Below are 18547 nucleotides of genomic sequence, written 5' to 3'. Positions count from 1 at the left end.
ACATCAAGGGCACTCCACTTGGTGGATGTAACAATGATACTATGCAGATCTTAAGTAAAGTAAACAATGTCAAGATATGAGACTTGAGGAATTAATAGATATGAAACTATGGGATATATAATCCATTATAACTTAAGTGGATAAAATTATGTTCATTGTGTGTTATAAATCATCATACTCTTAATAGTTACAACCGCAGATAGATAAGTATTATTATTGTTGTTACGATTATTCGTGAGATACAACACATTATAAGGTTGTTTATAAGGCATTATGCATGCATTATAATGTATCAAGAACACCCTTATGATGCATTACAATTGCAGGCTTCATCTGGTGTTATAATGCATTGTACTCTTAAAAGATATAACCACAAATACGTAAGTATTATAATGTATTGTAACTGTTGTTATGATTATTTATCAGATGTAAGGCATTATGTAAGGCATAACGCATGTATTATAATGCATTAAGAATATCCTTGCATTATAAATGCATGCTTCATTACATGTGTTCATGTGTTGCCAAAAAACACGCCCCCTACAGGTAATTAGAGCAAGGCCATTTCAACATAACAATATCATCACAGTTTCAGTGGCTGTGTTCCAGACATGGGGACTTGTGACTTGGTGACTTGGACTCGAGTCGACTCGAGTCGCTATTTTTATGACTTGTGACTTGACTTGACAAAAAATAAAATACTTGAGACTTGACTCGGACTTGGAAGTTAAAGACTCGGGACTTGACTTGAGACACGATGACTTGAATGACTTGAGTGTTAATCACATCATGTTTTCATGTTGAATATAAAATATATAAATTATTTTAAAAAATAAAGTTGATTACCCAGCTGGAGCGCAGGCTGAGAATAGCGTTGTCATGACTGGATCACAACACTATCATCAGTCATGCCCTCTCGTACCTTGCACACCACGCCCACTTAGATCAGATATCACATCATGTCAGCCGGAGGGGTACTGACTCCAAGGGTCATCGCTTTCGGCTTCAAGAATTATTCACAAGATGGCAAAAGATGAACAGCGCTTTGCAAGACATGCAACATTAACATCGCGGACAGCCAGACGACAGAGCTGCAACTCTCACGCATTCACCGTGAGACACACGCGACACTTTTCACACGCTCTCACGCCACACATTCATTTTCTCACGCACAGAAAAATTGCGGCGCAAGAGCAGGTTACTTATGATATAAAAAAATCTCAGCTCTCAGATTCTGTCACTTTTATTACGAAATTCAAACAATAAATACCGTTTTGGCGCTTGTAAATGTGACGCGACATCTATAGCGGCAGGTGAACCGATCATCTCTAGCTAGTAAATAAACACGAATGAATAATGTTGAAAGATACAGTACAACTTACCGAAATGTATATTCCTCATACATAATATCGACCAATCAATAAAACAAATGGGTCAATAAAACAGCTGGAGAACAATTATGTCACATAACATTTACATCAGGAAAGCCATTTGATGACCATAGGCTATAGAAGAAAGTATTTTGCTAAATATGTGTAGGCTACTATATTACATATTTATTATATTTTTACTTATATCATAAAATAAAGTTGTTATTATAAAAAAAATGCATTATATATCTCTCTGTATGTTTACAGCATTAAGTGAGTTGTTTTTTTCTTGAGAAAAATTAACCCTATCTTGTGTAGCCTACCTAATATTTATCCAAATGAGTCAATATTAAATCAGATCACAATAATTGAATTGAATTGAAATTATAAAAAAGCGTAGCTTACCAGAAATTGTACCATGTAAACATTGTAACATGTTGTCACTAAACCGAATACAATTCAGTTTAGTTACTAAAATGTTTTGACAATCACAATACACTTATTGTAAACACAGTTTACGTACAACATTAAACTTTGTTACATTTTAAACACTGTTGGCAGAAGTGAAAAATAAATAATTTTATGAAGTTACAATTTAGTTTGATTCCATGATGTATTTTACTGAACATGAGTATTTACAATGCAAATCCAAATTATTGTAATTTATTGACAGTTACTTATATCCTGTCTTTTCACTTTATTAAGATCATATTCTGCAGGTAAAATTACAATAATAAGGTGACTTGACTTGGACTTGACTTACTACGGGACTTGACTTGACTTGACATAGCCTGTGACTTGACTTGACTTGACTTGACTTGACCAAGAAAAATATACTTGGGACTTACTTGAGACTTGAAGGTTAAGACTTGAGACTTACTTGAGACTTGCACATGTGTGACTTGGTCCCATCTCTGCTGTGTTCATGGCAACCAGTTGGTCATGTCACTCTTGGGTGATGACAGTGTCACTGTAATGAGGGGTCAGAAGCATGTGGATCCATTTGCAGATACACTTTAATAATCAAGATCAGAGTCAAACAGGCAGTGTTCAAAACAACAGTGGCAGGAATATCAGAGGCAGAGCAGAAACGTAAACGATACCGGGCAAGAGTCAGGGCAGGCAGCAAAGCAGTCAAAGTTCCAGAGAGCAAGGTCACAAGGGCAGGCGGCAGAGAATCAACAGAAGTCAAACAATCCAAGGTCATACACAGAAGAGTCACAGAATATCCAGGTAAATGCTTAGAAATGTCAGCCAGGGCAAAAACAAGACTTCGCAATCAGTATGAGTGTGAATGCTGCTTAAGTAGAGCAGATAATGGAAAACACCTGTGCAGGTGATTAGTCTCTGTACGGGGTGCATGGGAAATGGAGTCCGGGAAAGTCAATACTCAGGTGAGGGTGCCCTCCGGTGGCCATCAGAGAGAGCCACAGAGGTCTGATTCGTGACAGAGCCCCTCCCCTGCGAGCGGCTCCGGACGCGAGGAGCATTTCGACGCTGAGGTCGTCCACGAGCACGTGGTGCAGGTCTGTCTGGATGAGTTTGGTGAAATTCAGTGGTAAGTGTGGGATCCAAGATGTCATGGGCGTTGACCCAGGATCTTTCCTCTGGGCCATATCCTTCCCAATCGATCAGATACTGCAACACTCGTCCACGACGTCGAGAATTCAGAATTTCTCTGACCTGGTAAGCCTCCTCGCCGTCCACAATGATGGGAGGGGTTGTCTCGTCAGCGACCTCCTCCTGGTCCCTCTCTCCTCTGGTACCACCGGCGGGCTTGAGCAGGGAAACATGAAAGGTGGGTGAGATACGATAATTGGCAGGTAAAGCTAAACGATATGAAACAGGAGTGATTTGTCTGAGTATTTCGAATGGACCCACGTACCTGGGACTTAATTTCTTGCTTGGCAGTCGGAGTCGTAAGTCTCTAGTGGAGAGCCAGACCCATTGTCCAGGTGTATATTCAGGTTCCTCCCTTCTTCGACGGTCGGCTTGTTCCTTAGTTCGTCGAACAGCTCGTTGTAGATGTACATGAGCAGCATTCCAAGTATTCTCACTCCTGATTAGCCAGTCGTTGACCGCAGGGAGTTCAGAGGGTTCTCCGGACCAGGGAAACAGGGGCGGTTGGAAGCCGAGAACACACTGGAATGGGGTGAGATTGGTTGAAGGTTTGCGGAGCGAATTCTGGGCGTACTCGGCCCATATCAGGAACCGACTCCAATCGTTTTGGTTTTGATGGCAGTAAGATCTTAGAAAACGGGTTATCTCTTGATTGAGTCTCTCCACCTGGCCGTTGGATTGTGGATGGTAACCTGAGGTGAGACTGACGTTGATGTTGAGTTGTTGACAAAAGGATTTCCAGACTCGTGACGTGAATTGCGGACCCCGGTCTGAAACAATGTCTTCGGGGAGTCCATAGAATCGAAAGACCTGTTCTAAGAGCACCTCTGCAGTCTCGAAGGCTGTTGGTAGTTTGGGTAAGGGTATGAGTCGGCAAGTCTTGGAGAACCGGTCGATCACGGTCAGAATGGTTGTACAATTCCTGGAGTTGGGGAGGTCAGTAACAAAGTCAATGGCAATATGAGACCATGGGCGTCGAGGAACGGGCAGAGGCTGTAACAACCCAGCAGGGCGTTGGTGAGATGATTTGGACATATTGCAAGTTGGACATTGTTGAACGAATGCGATGGTGTCAGCCTGTAGCGTTGGCCACCAGAAGCGTTCAGACACCAGCTGAAGGGATGCTGTAATCCCGGGGTGACCAGAGCTAGGGGAGTCGTGTACCAGATGTAAGACCCGTTTGCGAAAATCATGAGGAACATAAGTTCGATCGTTGGGACAATTTGGTGGAGTGGGATCATTCATTTGTGCCTCGGTGATCTCAGTGAGAATGTCCCATTGGACTGGAGCTACGATTAGTGTTGATGGAATGATAGTCTCATTGATACTTCTCAGAGATGATGAAGAGTCATGTAGTCTTGACAGTGCATCGGCTTTGCAGTTCTTGGACCCGGGTCTATAGGTGACTTTAAAATCTAAGCGTGAGAAGAACAATGACCATCGTGCCTGCCGGGGATTGAGTCTTCTGGCGGAGCGGATATACTCTAGATTACGGTGATCGGTGAGAACAGTGAAGGGAACTTTGGCACCCTCTAGCCAATGTCGCCATTCCTCAAAGGCTGCCTTCATAGCCAACAACTCCCGGTCCCCAACGTCATAGTTGATCTCGGCGGAATTCAATTTGCGTGAATAATAAGCACATGGGAATAGCTTGGGAGGACTGCCCTGACGTTGAGATAAGATAGCTCCAATGCCAATAGCCCCGTTTACATGTAGCATTGTATTCCGATTATAACCAGGTGCAAGTCCAATCAGAATGAAAATGCTCCATGTCAACACCTCAATCGGAATAAAAATGCTCAAACCGATTGAAATTTCAGTCGGATTGAAGGGGGTGGAATAAACCTTTTCATGAACCGATCAAACGAAAGATTACACCATGTAAACGAGCTGATCCGATTACTTTGAGCGTACGTCTTTCTGCGCATGCCTGGTTTTGCGCCAGATAATTCTGTCAGCTAACATAATGCCTTCTGTTTGTGATCCGTTGTGGATTCTGATCACCGAATAAGGTAGGGATATTTATACCCGATGCAAAAAACTATGCACGCTAACCATTACCATAGTAAACATGGTAAATACGCTTGAAGAAATCAGACAAATCATAATCCTGTTTTTATTTTATCTTTCAGTAGCCTATGTCTCGGACTATCCTCTTTTTCTCTGACTGAAAATATAACTGTATCCTTCTGGGAGAGAGTGCTAAAGCTCCTCAGGTCATATTTTTGGTGGCATATTTGTAGAAATGAACATTCTTTCTAAATGTGATGTAAATACGTCCTGTTACTAGGCTACCAAATAAACAGAAACAAACGCGAATAAGTTTTGTGTCCTCTTTCTTTTGTAAACGTTCACAAACGTCATAAATGGTAAACCACTTTATTTCTGTGACTAATGTGCAATTTTGACACAAATTAATTCATTATGATAAATGTATCGATTTTTATATTAAACCTGTGGTAAAACATCTATTCTTGGGTTTTAAATATTCAATTAAACAACAAAAATGCCAGCAAACAGTCGCTCTTGTTTTGCGATCGATCAGGCTGTTTCCAGTGATTTCTTTCTGATCAGTTTTCTGATAAAACTTCCTTTTTTTCTTCTTTTTTTTTTTTTTTTTACAATAATGATGGCCTATATTTAATTATATGCTATAATGAGTGTGATATGAGTATGAGAATGAAAAACTGATGCAAATACAAAACAAGACAATAATTAACAAAGAACAATAGCCTACACATTACAATAAAATGCCACGTTTATGGCTCGCACTGGCCCGACAGTGGAAACGCGTCTCATGCCTACAACTAAACGCGACAATTAAGTGATGCACCATCTTGACAGGATTGAAAACGTGGAAATAATGAGCTTCCAGATCCGGCAGACAAGCTGTGTGCGCATGTCAGAAAATGACTTCGATTGAAAGCGTCAGCACATGTAAACACCAGATCGGTTTAGATAACATCCCATGTAAACAGTCAACCGGAATCCGTCAATCAGAACGATCTCAATCAGAATAGCAAAAAAGTGTGCATGTAAACGGGGCTAGTGTTGGAAGCGTCAACCTCGACTATGAATTCTTGATCTGGGTCTGGGTGATGAAGGATAGGAGCGGTGGTGAAGCGATCCTTGAGTTGTTGAAAAGTGTTCTGAGCTGACGGCGACCAGTTTAAGCGCTGTCTCCCTCCCCTGAGCAACGAAGTGAGCGGAGCTGCTATGGTGCTGAAGTTTCGTATGAACCGCCTGTAGAAATTGGCAAAGCCCAGGAATCGTTGCAGTTCTTTCACGGTTGTGGGTTGAGGCCAGTTCAGCACTGATTGGACCTTGTTATTGTCCATGGCGACCCCGTCGGTGCTGATGATGTAACCCAGGAATGACACTCGTGTTTGATGGAACTCACACTTCTCTTTCTTGGCATACAGTTGGTGTTCAATTAGACGATTTAGAACTGCCCGGACGTGTTGAATGTGTGTTTCCAGAGAGTCTGAGTAAATTAGTATGTCATCGATGTAGACTATAACCCAGCGATTGAGCATGTCGCGGAACACATCATTGATGTAGGCTTGAAAGACGGATGGACTATTGGACAGGCCGAAAGGCATAACGAGATATTCATAGTGTCCTGTGGTCGTTGAGAAAGCTGTCTTCCACTCGTCTCCGTCCCGGATGCGAATTAGATTGTAGGCACTGCGAAGGTCGAGTTTGGTAAAGTACTTGGCAGTACGGAGTTGTTCCAGAGCGGTTGGGACCAGAGGCAGTGGGTAACGGAATTTAACTGTGATATCGTTGAGACTTCGGTAATCAATGCAAGGTCGTAGACCCCCGTCCTTCTTCTTGACAAAGAAGAACCCGGCTGATGCAGGAGAGGTGGAGGGTCTAATGAAGCCCTTGGCCAGCTCCTCCTCGATGTATGCTTTCATAGCTTCAGACTCAGGTTGTGATAGGGGAAATACTCTGCCTCTCGTCGGCATAGCTCCAGGAAGCAAATCGATGGCGCAATCACTAGATCAATGTGGTGGCAGTTGACAGGCCCGTGATTTGCTGAACGCCTCAGAGAGAGCTTGATATTCTGCTGGAAGGTCTGGTATGACCGTGGTTTCTGATGACAAAGGTGATTCAGGGGTTGTGACATGAAGTTGGAACTGCAGGCATTCTCTTTGACAGGGTTCTGACCATTGTTGAATCTGTTTAGTGGTCCAGGAAATATGAGGGTTGTGTCTCTCCAGCCAGGGTAGGCCGAGAATTACCGGGTTTTGTGGTGAGTCAATGGCGAAGAGACGAATGAGCTCGGTGTGGAGGGATCCAACCTTAAGAATGAGGTCCTGGGTAGTGCACTTGACCAGTCCTGTGCCCAAAGGGCGCCCGTCTAGCGCCGCCACTGCCAACCGAGATCCACATGGAAGGAGAGGAAGTTTGTGAAAATTAGCAAAGTTAATATCAATGAAGTTTCCTGCTGCCCCAGAGTCGATTAAAGCCATTGTTTCAACCGTGACATTCATACAGGTCAGAGAGATGGGTACATTTAAACTATTAGTAGAACTCACCACCGTGGTATCTTTGGTAGGCGGCCGAGTGGGACAGCTGGCTCGCAGGTGACCGGATAGCCCGCAGTATAGGCAGAGGTGGTTTCGCATTCTGCGTTCCCTCTCCTCCGTAGATAGATGAGTAACACCCACTTGCATGGGTTCAGGTTCTGGAGCGAAAGCGAAGGCAGATGGTGGAATGGAAGAGTGTCGTGAGGGACGTCGTGAGCGCAATAGATTATCGAGGCGGATAGCTAGATCGATAAATTGTTCCAGCGTCCTTCCTTCATCGCGACAAGCCAGTTCAGTTTGAAGCTCATGCGATAAGCCCTTGCGATATAGCAGCTTCAATGGATCGTTACCCCAACCGGTCTGGGCTGCGAGTGTGCGGAAAGTGAGAGAGTAGTCAGCTGCCGTGTCTTTCCCTTGACGGAGCGCGAGCAGTTGTTCACCTGCCTCCTTGCCACCAGCAGAGTGTTCAAATACTTCTCGAAACTGCTTAAGAAAGTTGGCGTATGAGGGAAATGCCATGCTACCTCCCTCCCATACTGCAGTAGCCCAGGCTAAAGCTCGGCCAGTTAACAGGGAGCAGATAAATGATACGCGGCTATTGTCAATGGTGTATAACAGTGGTTGTTGATCCATAAACAGAGAACATTGTAACAGAAATCCCTTACATTTATCTGGAGAGCCGTCATATTTCTCCGGTAAAGATAGTCGAGGGTTCATATTAGGGCTGATGGGCTGAGGATCAGGTACTGGTGGGTTTGGCGGTGGTGTGGTTGGCGGTGGTATGGTTAACTGAAGTGCTTGCAGAGTCTTAACCAGCTCCTCCGTGACAGACGTAAGGCGTTGGAGTTGTTGTTGGTGTGACGCTAACACGGTAGCCTGAGCTGAAACCTCAGAGGTGAGATGATACACGGCTGCTGGATCCATAAGTGGCGAAGTCTTCTGTAATGAGGGGTCAGAAGCATGTGGATCCATTTGCAGATACACTTTAATAATCAAGATCAGAGTCAAACAGGCAGTGTTCAAAACAACAGTGGCAGGAATATCAGAGGCAGAGCAGAAACGTAAACGATACCGGGCAAGAGTCAGGGCAGGCAGCAAAGCAGTCAAAGTTCCAGAGAGCAAGGTCACAAGGGCAGGCGGCAGAGAATCAACAGAAGTCAAACAATCCAAGGTCATACACAGAAGAGTCACAGAATATCCAGGTAAATGCTTAGAAATGTCAGCCAGGGCAAAAACAAGACTTCGCAATCAGTATGAGTGTGAATGCTGCTTAAGTAGAGCAGATAATGGAAAACACCTGTGCAGGTGGTTAGTCTCTGTACGGGGTGCATGGGAAATGGAGTCCGGGAAAGTCAATACTCAGGTGAGGGTGCCCTCCGGTGGCCATCAGAGAGAGCCACAGAGGTCTGATTCGTGACAGTCACATTGAACCGCATATTTAAAGGCAAAGGCTCGTAAGTATTCTTCAGAAAAAAGTAAGTAATTATTCATGTAACCCTAAATACTATGTTGACTGCTAATTAGTTAACTTGACAACTTGAAGCAATCTGTTAACATAATCAACTATATTGGTATTAATTTATAGCAACAACAGACTGCAGGTTCTTTGATTTTAAATTTACTAGTGATTGTGTTACTATGATTGATTGTGTGATTTTAAAGGGGTGCCATTTAATATAAACCATGAAAACTGATCAGACAGCAAACAATGTGATTTACAAATAATATATAGTCTTACATATGGAAATATGTTATAATTAGATTTTACTGTTTGCAACAACATATTTTTTTGTATATTCATCATTGCATATAGCAGGGAACAATTGTATGCTATTAATGACGATGACAGGTCTGTGTGATGCTGTTTGCAGGTTTTGAGCAGCCAATGGACAACCTGACATTCACAAACAGCATTATCCTCGTGGAGGGACTGAAAGTTACACCTCAGTCTTCCTATCCTATTTTCATCCTGATTCTCTTGGTTTATATATTCTCAATGGGATGTAACATTGGACTTATAATCCTGATCTCAACTGAGAAGAATCTACATCATCCTATGCATTTTCTGTTCTGTAACCTTCCAGTGAATGATTAGGGACTAGGGACCTCTGTCATCTTGCCACGCTTATTGCAGGACATTTTAAGGGAAGCCTCAGAGCGTTACATTACATATGTGGGGTGTGTTGTTGAAGCATATTTTGGGCACATATTTGCAGCAGCATGCCATTATGTGCTGATGATCATGGCCTTTGACAGATATGTGGCTATATGTAATCCATTGCAATACACAACTATAATGGCCAATAAAATGGTTATTAAACTATCAGCATCAGCCTGGGGGCTGTCAATATTCATGGTGTCTATTATGTTAGGTCTCACTATACGCCTTTCTCGCTGCAGGTCTAACATTGAAAACCCTTTCTGTGACAATGCTTCACTGTTTAAACTGTCCTGTGAAAATGTGGTCATAAATAATGTGTTTGGAATAATTTATACTGTTATTGTCTTTATCTTCTCACTTGGATCAGTGTTTATAATATATACCAAGATTGCTTCTGTATGCATAACCAGCAAAAACAAAGCACTCAACACCAAAGCCATAAAAACATGTAGTACTCATATAGCTGTTTATATCATAATGTTTGTTTCTTGTGCCACTGTGATTTTTCTCCATCGTTTTCCAGAATACTCTGACAGCAGGAAATTAGCTAATATAATGTTTCACATTGTACCACCAGGACTAAATCCTTTAGTATATGGTCTACAAACCAAAGAAATAAGACAAAAGTTTGTAAAGTTTTGGTACAGAAATAAAGTTCATCTAAAGTAAATTAATTGTAAAGAAAAAAAAATCCATTGTAAAATGCCATTTTCTCTGGATGAAAATGAGAATATCAATAATATTGTAAAAGTGCTACTGTGAAAATGATTTAGCCCATACTTTTTCTCCACAAAATAATCATGATTAATAATCATGAACACCCCCAAAACGCTTTGATAACTTTTAATCAGCCTGGTATAAAAAGATGGACTTCCGGTTAGGTAGACTATGGAGTGAGTCGTGATCGCGGTAGCTCCTGCGGAATTCTTGCATATTTCATCTCTTACGCACATTTCAATTTAATACTTTGTGTTTACGCGTATCATTTGTTAGGGGTGTTGTATGTTATTTCATCTCTTGCTACAAAAATGAAAACTAAAGGCAGTAAAGGTAGTCACGCGCGTGCATCGGGACAGCGGCCTACCGCTAGTGCATCCACGGCAGAGCAGGACTCAGACAGCCCGGAGGCGGGCACTGAGCTCGGGACAACTTCAGACGATACACATGCCCTTAAAACGGAGATACTAACTTCGTTGCGCAAAGATCTGGCCGAAATATTTCGCTCCGAGTTGCAGTCCATGTTGGGTGATGATTTGGCGACCATCAAGAGCGAGCTTCAGGCCGTTAAAGCAGAATTTTCTAACAGTATGGTATCGATGCAGATGGACATGGCAGCACTGAAAGGCACAGTGAAGGACATGGAACATTCCCTTTCTACCTGTTCGGATGACGTCACCGAGCTTCGGGAGAAGGTAGAGTCTCTTTCGGCCGCTGTGGTTAAACTAGAGGACAAGTGTGAAGATCTGGAAGCTAGATCCCGTCGTAACAATATAAGGATAATAGGAGTTCCAGAAGAAAAAACATCTACTACCGTGGCGATTTCCAAGCTACTTAAGGAGGCACTTAACATCGACAAGGACATCATCATTGACAGATCACATCGCACATTGCAACCCAAGCCAAAACCGGGGGAGCGTCCGCGAGTTATTGTGGCAAGACTGCATTATCACTCTGACTGTGTCGAGGTCTTAAAGAGGGCACGTGAGAAGAGACAGCTCAAAGTTGGTGATATGAGTATATCCATCTTCCCGGATTTCACAGCAAAGACTGCTCGTGCCCGGTCTGCCTTCAATGATGTTCGTCGGCTACTTCGCTCAATTCCTGGAGTCAAGTTTGGTTTTCTTCATCCAGCTAAGCTACGTGTTACTTTCAACGGTGTCGAAAGACAGTTCAACTCACCGGATCTGGCTAAATCATATGTCAACTCTTTACAGCATCGCCAGAATGTATCAAGTGATGCGTGAATGTGTACGCATAGGCATGCGAGTTGTCTTGGGTAAGTTAACCCACGGCAGTATACATGAGACATTGTATGGCACGCGAATGTAACTGTTTATTACTTGTTACTTTTTTATTTTATTTTTGAGCTTGTCATAGTGTCTCAAATGCAAACGATTTTTTTTTTTATATATGTTTGCTGTCTAATTACCAGCCATACTTGGAAATTATGTTTTTATTTAATTGTTTTAATTACTGTGCAAGTATTTACAATAGTATTTGCTACCGAAGCTGAGTTAAATGGGGTTATCTGTTAAATCTGTTCTAATGTGCGTTTGCATTATTGAATGTCATATTCTGCAGGTCACCTTTCTCTTTTTGTTTATCTCTAATCGTGAGCAGTGACTCATTGGGTTGGCTCCAGTTGGAGTCTGCACATGGGTCCGCGTCATTTGGGGATGCGGATAATGTATGTGCGTGGGTGGGTGGGAGTGTTCTGAGGGTTGAATTTCCCCTTTATTTATTTATTTTTTTATTTTTTTTTATTTTTTTTTTCGTTTTGTCTTACAAGAGTTTTTTCCCCTCAAGGGTACTGTTTTAGTTTAGTAAAGTAGATGGCTAATTCTCATGGAAATTTGCCACATCCAGTCAGTTCTGCAATAAGATTTGTAACTTGGAACATTAATGGCATGGGAAGCCCCACCAAAAAGTCAAAGATATATGCACATTTGAAAAGGTTAAATACGGACATTGCTTTCTTACAGGAGACACATTTGAGAAACCAAGATCATCTGAAGCTTAAGTGTACTTGGATAGGGGAAGTTTTTCACTCTGATTTGAATTCAAAAGCTAGAGGGGTTGCAATATTGATTAACAAAAGGGTTCAGTTTTCTTCTACTAAGGTAATAGCTGATAAAAATGGAAGATATTTGATTGTTGTTGGCACCATACTACAAAATCCTGTGATTCTTGTCAATGTATATGCCCCAAATTTTGATGATTCAGGTTTCATAAACAAGTTATTTGAGATCCTCCCCTCATTAAATAGTCATCTACTTATTTTTGCCGGTGATCTTAATTGTGTAATTGATCCTGCTTTGGACCGGTCTAGTTCCAGAACAATGACTCCATCTTCTATGTCTAAATCAATAGTGGAATTTATGTCCAAAAATGGTTGTGTTGACCCTTGGAGATTTTATAATCCTCAAGATAAGGAATTTTCTTTCTTCTCGCAAGCCCATCAGTCATATTCTCGCATTGATTATTTTTTTATAGATAGCTCTCTGATATCTAAAGTAAAATCTGTTTCTTACCATGCTATTGTTATCTCTGACCATGCCCCTCTTAGTGTTGATATACAGTTTTCTGTGCAGCCTAGATATTCTTCATTATGGAGGTTGAATACTCTTCTTTTGTCTGATGAAAAATTCATTGATTTTATTTCAACTTCCATCGACAATTTTTTGGCTACAAATCAAGATGGGGTGGTTACTTATTCATTGCTTTGGGAAACACTTAAAGCTTACCTTCGGGGACAGATTATTTCTTACTCCGCACACTCAAGGAGAGTTCGCAACACAAGGATACGTGAACTCACTTCAAGTATTTTTCAAATTGATCAGCTGCTTGCCAATTCCCCTTCACAAGATAAATTTAAACAACGTCTCGATTTACAAGCTGAACTTGATTTCATTCTGACTGAAGATGCTGAGCGGCTTCTTTTGCATTCTCGTAGTACTTATTATGAGCATGGTGATAAAGCTGGTCGCCTCTTAGCTCATAAGTTAAGACGTCAAGCAGCTAGCCGTTTGATTCCACAGATCCAGGACCTATCTGGTAATTTGATATCTGATCCTGAAGGTATTAATAACACCTTCAAGTCTTTTTATTCATTGTTATATACTTCTGAATCTCCATCTGATGCCCATGATATGACTGCCTTTTTACAGAACTTAAATTTTACCATGATTGATTCAGCTGTTGCTGGGGATGTCGAAGCATCTATCGACACAAACGAAATTAATCAGGCAATTAAAAGGATGCAAGGTAATAAAGCTCCTGGGCCCGATGGTTTTCCTGTCGAGTTTTTAAAAAAATTTCAGAACAAATTGTCCCCATTACTTTTGTCAGTGTATACAGAATCTTTAGAGCGTGGCTTCCTACCAGAAACACTTACACAAGCCTCCATAATTCTGTTGCTTAAAAGGGATAAGGATCCTAAACTATGTGGTTCTTACAGGCCCCTTTCCTTACAGAATGTGGATGCCAAAATTTTGGCCAAAGTGTTGGCATCTCGTATTGAAAATATACTTCCAAAGATTATATCTGAGGAGCAAACAGGGTTCATCAGGGGGAGACAGTTATTTTTTAACGTCCGTACTCTTTTAAATATAATTAATCTTAAACATTCTGCCAAGACACCTGAGGTTGTTATTTCTCTCGATGCTGAAAAAGCATTTGACCGTGTAGAGTGGGAGTATCTTTTCACTGTGCTTCAAAAATTTGGGTTTGGAGATAAATTTATAAAGTGGATACGTCTTTTATATGCTTCACCTCGGGCAAGTGTGCACACCAATGAAAATAGATCCACCTATTTTAGGCTTGGACGTGGAACACGACAAGGGTGCCCACTTTCCCCTTTGCTTTTTGCCCTGGCCATTGAACCGCTGTCGATTGCTTTGAGGTCCTCCCCGTTATTGCAGGGAGTGGTGAGGTCAGGCATTGAAATTAAACTATCACTATATGCTGATGATCTATTATTATATGTTTCTAATCCAATTCCAAATTTTCCAGTGATTTTATCCACGTTGCAAAAATTTGGCTCTTTCTCTGGATACAAAATAAATCTCCACAAAAGTGAGTGTTTCCCAATTAATGCTTTGGCAATGGGTCTTTTGCAGTCAGATGTTCCATTTAAACTAAGCAGAACAGGATTTAGATATCTTGGCATCAATATCACTCATTCTATGTCCTCTCTTGTATCTGGTAATTTCACCCCTCTGTTAGAACAGACTAAGTCTGATTTTCAGCGGTGGAGCAATCTGCCTCTATCATTGATAGGTCGGATTAATGCAGTGAAAATGAATGTGTTGCCCAAGTTTCTTTTTGCTTTTCAGTGCATTCCTTTGTTTCTCCCTAAAAAGTTTTTTAAATCTATTGACCAGATTGTGACTGACTTTTTGTGGGGTGGCAAAGTGCCCAGAATTCGGAAATCATTGCTTCAAAGATGTCAACTGAATGGTGGGCTCTCTTTACCTAATTTTATGTTTTATTATTGGTCAGTAAATATTCATAAGATAACATTTTGGCTTAGTTCATCCACTACAATATGGTGCAGAATGGAAGCAAATTCATGTGTATCCACCTCTCTGTTGGCTTTGCTCACCTCACCCTTATCCTGTAATGTCTCTTCAGCTTCATTGACAAATAACCCAGTTGTTGTATCTACACTTCGTATATGGTGCCAATTTAGGCGGCATTTTAAATTCAATTCTGCCTCAACATTGATGCCACTATTGGAAAATCACATATTTCCCCCATCTCTTTCTGATCCTGTCTTTAAGCAGTGGCATGCCAAAGGCTTGAGTTGCTTTCGAGACCTGTACAGAGATGGTACATTTTGTAGTTATGTACAGATATCTTCTGATTTGGAGTTGTCAGAGTCCCACTTGTATCGTTTTTTGCAGATTAGACACTGTTCTGCTACCTTATTTTCTAGGTTCCCATCTCTGCCCCCGTTGCTGGTTTGGGAAGAGTTTCTGCAACTCAATCCGTATCACAAGTCACAAATTTCAAGAATTTATGGTTGTCTTTTAGGTCTAAGTGATTGTTCTATCGACAGAATTAAAAGAGCGTGGGAGGGGGAGTTGGGGGAACGTTTTGAGGAGGACTGGTGGGCAGGCGCACTGGACAGAATACGTTCTAGTACAATTTGTGCACGTCTTGGCCTCATACAATTTAAAGTATTATACAGAATTCATTTTTCCAAGGCCAGGCTATCTGAAATCTTTCCTAATGTTGAAGACAGATGTGACAGATGTCATGCACCTTTGTGCAATTTGAGTCACATGTTTTTTACTTGTCCTATGTTGCAAAATTTTTGGGTCAGGTACTTTACAACTATGTCTAAAGTGTTAAAAATTAGAATTGATGTTTGCCCCACCATAGCAATCTTTGGTGTACCAAAAATCTGGTCTCAGTTTAATTCCAAACAACTGGATGTTATATCTTTTACCTCCTTGTTAGCTAGACGCCGTATTTTGCTCCACTGGAAGTCTAATAAGCCTCCAACAATCTCCCAATGGTTAGTGGATACCATGTTTTTTCTGAAACTCGAAAAAGTAAGAAGTTCTCGGAAAAGCAATTTCTTCAGTAAATGGCATCCCTTTATTGCTTACTTTAATTCTCTTAAAACCCTACCTCCTGGTTAATACGTGATTAAATGTGTATGTGTATGTACGCATGTATATGTGTTGTGTATGTGTATATACACATGTATGTATTGTATATTATCTACTTGTATCATTAGAATTTTTTCTATTTTCTGTTTTTTATTATTATTTTTAATTTTTTTTTTAATTTTTTTTTTTTTTTTTGGTGGGTATTTTCTTTGGTTTAGTTTTAATGTTAAAAAAAAAAAAGTGTCAATAGTTTGTAATCCATTGTGTTGTAATATTATTTGGTTTAATAAAAAAGTTAAAAAAAAAAAAAAAAAACGATGATCTGAGCCAAATTTGGTGAAGATATTACGAATGTTGCAGAAAGACACAGTATATGTGAACAATTTTTGTTGTTGATGTAACATGTTCTGTTAAAATGAGTTATTGTCTGCTTCAAATCTGTAAAATCAGCTTGAGTAGTTTGAACTGATGATTGTTTTTGATAATGCAAATCAACAAATTGTGTGTTTGATATGGAATAGTTTTCATCAGCACTCAGCATTAAGAAAAAAGGACAGCAGAATGAGGATCACTCAGCTCTTGACCAAATAGCTTTTGTAGCATATTTAGTTCATTCAATGAAGAGTATGCAGTGTTTTTGTTTACATGTTTGTGTAATCGTGTGTGTGTGTGTGTGTGTGTGTGTGTGTGTGTGTGTGTGTGTGTGTGTGTGTGTTTTCTGTGTCAGAAGGGAGGCTGTGACTTTGAAAACTAGAGAGAGTGCAATTCACTCCAAGTACAAAAGGATGGAACAGACCGCTGCACCTGTTTCTTTTAAAACAGGATTTTTTTATAGTGCTGAACTACATTCAAGTCGCTCATGATGAAAATATATGCATGCTTGTTATGATAATTATGGTAATTTGCAAACAGTGCAAAAAATATGGGCATTCTAAGGTGTTTTTTAAAGAGGCCCTGTAATGCAAAATTCCCTTTTATATTGTTTTTTGTTTCATGTAGTGGTGCTTGTTACCATCTTGTTCCATGTAGTTACAGGGTAAGTGTGTCATTGCGGGCTGTAAATTAAAGTGGTTCTTGTTGCCTCTTGTTCCATGTAGTTACAGGGTAAGTACAATAAAAATACATACACAATCTCATTTCACTGACTCGGAAAACTTTATTTAAAAAAACAACTTTTTTGTAAAACAGATTTACAACACTTCTTTTTCGTTTAAAACTGCTTTTTTAAATCAACAATTAATTTCAAATGCTTAACGTCCCTGTAAAGGCAATTCTAAAAAAGAAATTTCTAAACACATTATAAATGTTAGAAATGTATTGCTAAAACATATTACAAAGACTGTGAACTGTGAAGTGCTGAATTGTGGAGTTAGATCGTTAAACAGTTTTTCACCATTGCTGTGTTACGGATTTTCTGGGCGGGGCTAAAACGGGGGCTCGATGACGTACTGGAGCCCCTGAGCTATTGGACATGCCCCTACTTGATGACGCACTGGAGCCCCTGACGCTGGCCCCTCCCCTAACAATATAAATAGAGCACATTCACGTCAGTTTGCCGCTCAATCGCGAGTTACTGTCAGTATTAGTTACTACAGCCTACAGTTTGCTAGCTAGCTATGCCTTCATCACAGAAATGCATACTACCTGGATGCGATCACGTACAAAACAGATCAGTGTCCTTATTTAAATTTCCGAAAAACGATCACATCAAGAAGAGGTGGATTAATTTTGTGAAGAGCCAACTTGATGGAGAGTTGAGGATCACCACCAAAACCCGCCTCTGTAGTGATCATTTTACACGGGATAGTTTTATAAACTTTAGTCGGAGACAACTGGGATTCACTGATAATCCGCTGGTAAATGGGGCCAAACCGACTATCTCCCGCCTCGGCCTTCATCCTCCCGTCGCACAGACAACTGGTGCCATCATCGGAAGTGCGTGCCCACCAATGAGTGTAAGTTTCCCTGTGTGCTTATGTTATAATTATAGTTGGTAGTCCACAGTAACTATTAAATTGTGATGATTGCAAGGAGCATCCATTCCGGCTTTAGCGGTGACAGTCGAGTGTAGCTACGGCAGCTTTCCCAGGAGTAGGCTTGGTTTCAGCGCAGCTAGCGGACACGCCCCAGCGTTTGAGAGCAGAGACTACTGCTCATTTTTTCAAGATTTTGATAGCTTATTTTATGTACTTGTCGGCTTTTTTTATCATTCAAATTTGGCTGGGTGGCTAATAACACATTTTTCTGTGGTGTGACAAACTCAGAACACATACTTAATTTTGACTTTACAGGGACTTTAAGTCTTGACAGAAAGTAGCATGTCCCCCCCCCCCCCCCCCCCCCCCTTTTTTTTCTCTTGCTTGGCTTCTTCCTTTTGTTCCTCTTCTTTTTCTTTCTTTCCACTGATTAATCTTAAAAAGAAATCATGTCTCTTGCTATTCTGTATTATGTATTAAAAGAAAATGCAGTACTCCCAGAAATATGTCCTTACCATTTACTCATCTTTTACCCTCATGCCATCCA

General features: G+C 40.9%; 1 pseudogene across 1 annotated transcript; it reads left to right on the top strand.

The window, feature by feature from the left end:
* Positions 1–9404: 9404 nt before the first annotated feature.
* Positions 9405–10355, top strand: LOC307174706 (olfactory receptor 8G17-like; annotated as a pseudogene). The gene has a single exon. The product of its transcript is annotated as an olfactory receptor 8G17-like (transcript).
* Positions 10356–18547: the final 8192 nt, after the last annotated feature.

The sequence above is a fragment of the Squalius cephalus genome (assembly GCF_949319135.1).
Source record: "Squalius cephalus genome assembly, chromosome: 17".
Lineage (NCBI taxonomy): Eukaryota > Metazoa > Chordata > Actinopteri > Cypriniformes > Leuciscidae > Squalius > Squalius cephalus.
Note: the sequence above shows the minus strand (reverse complement) of the source record. Positions and strands in the feature narration are given on the sequence as shown.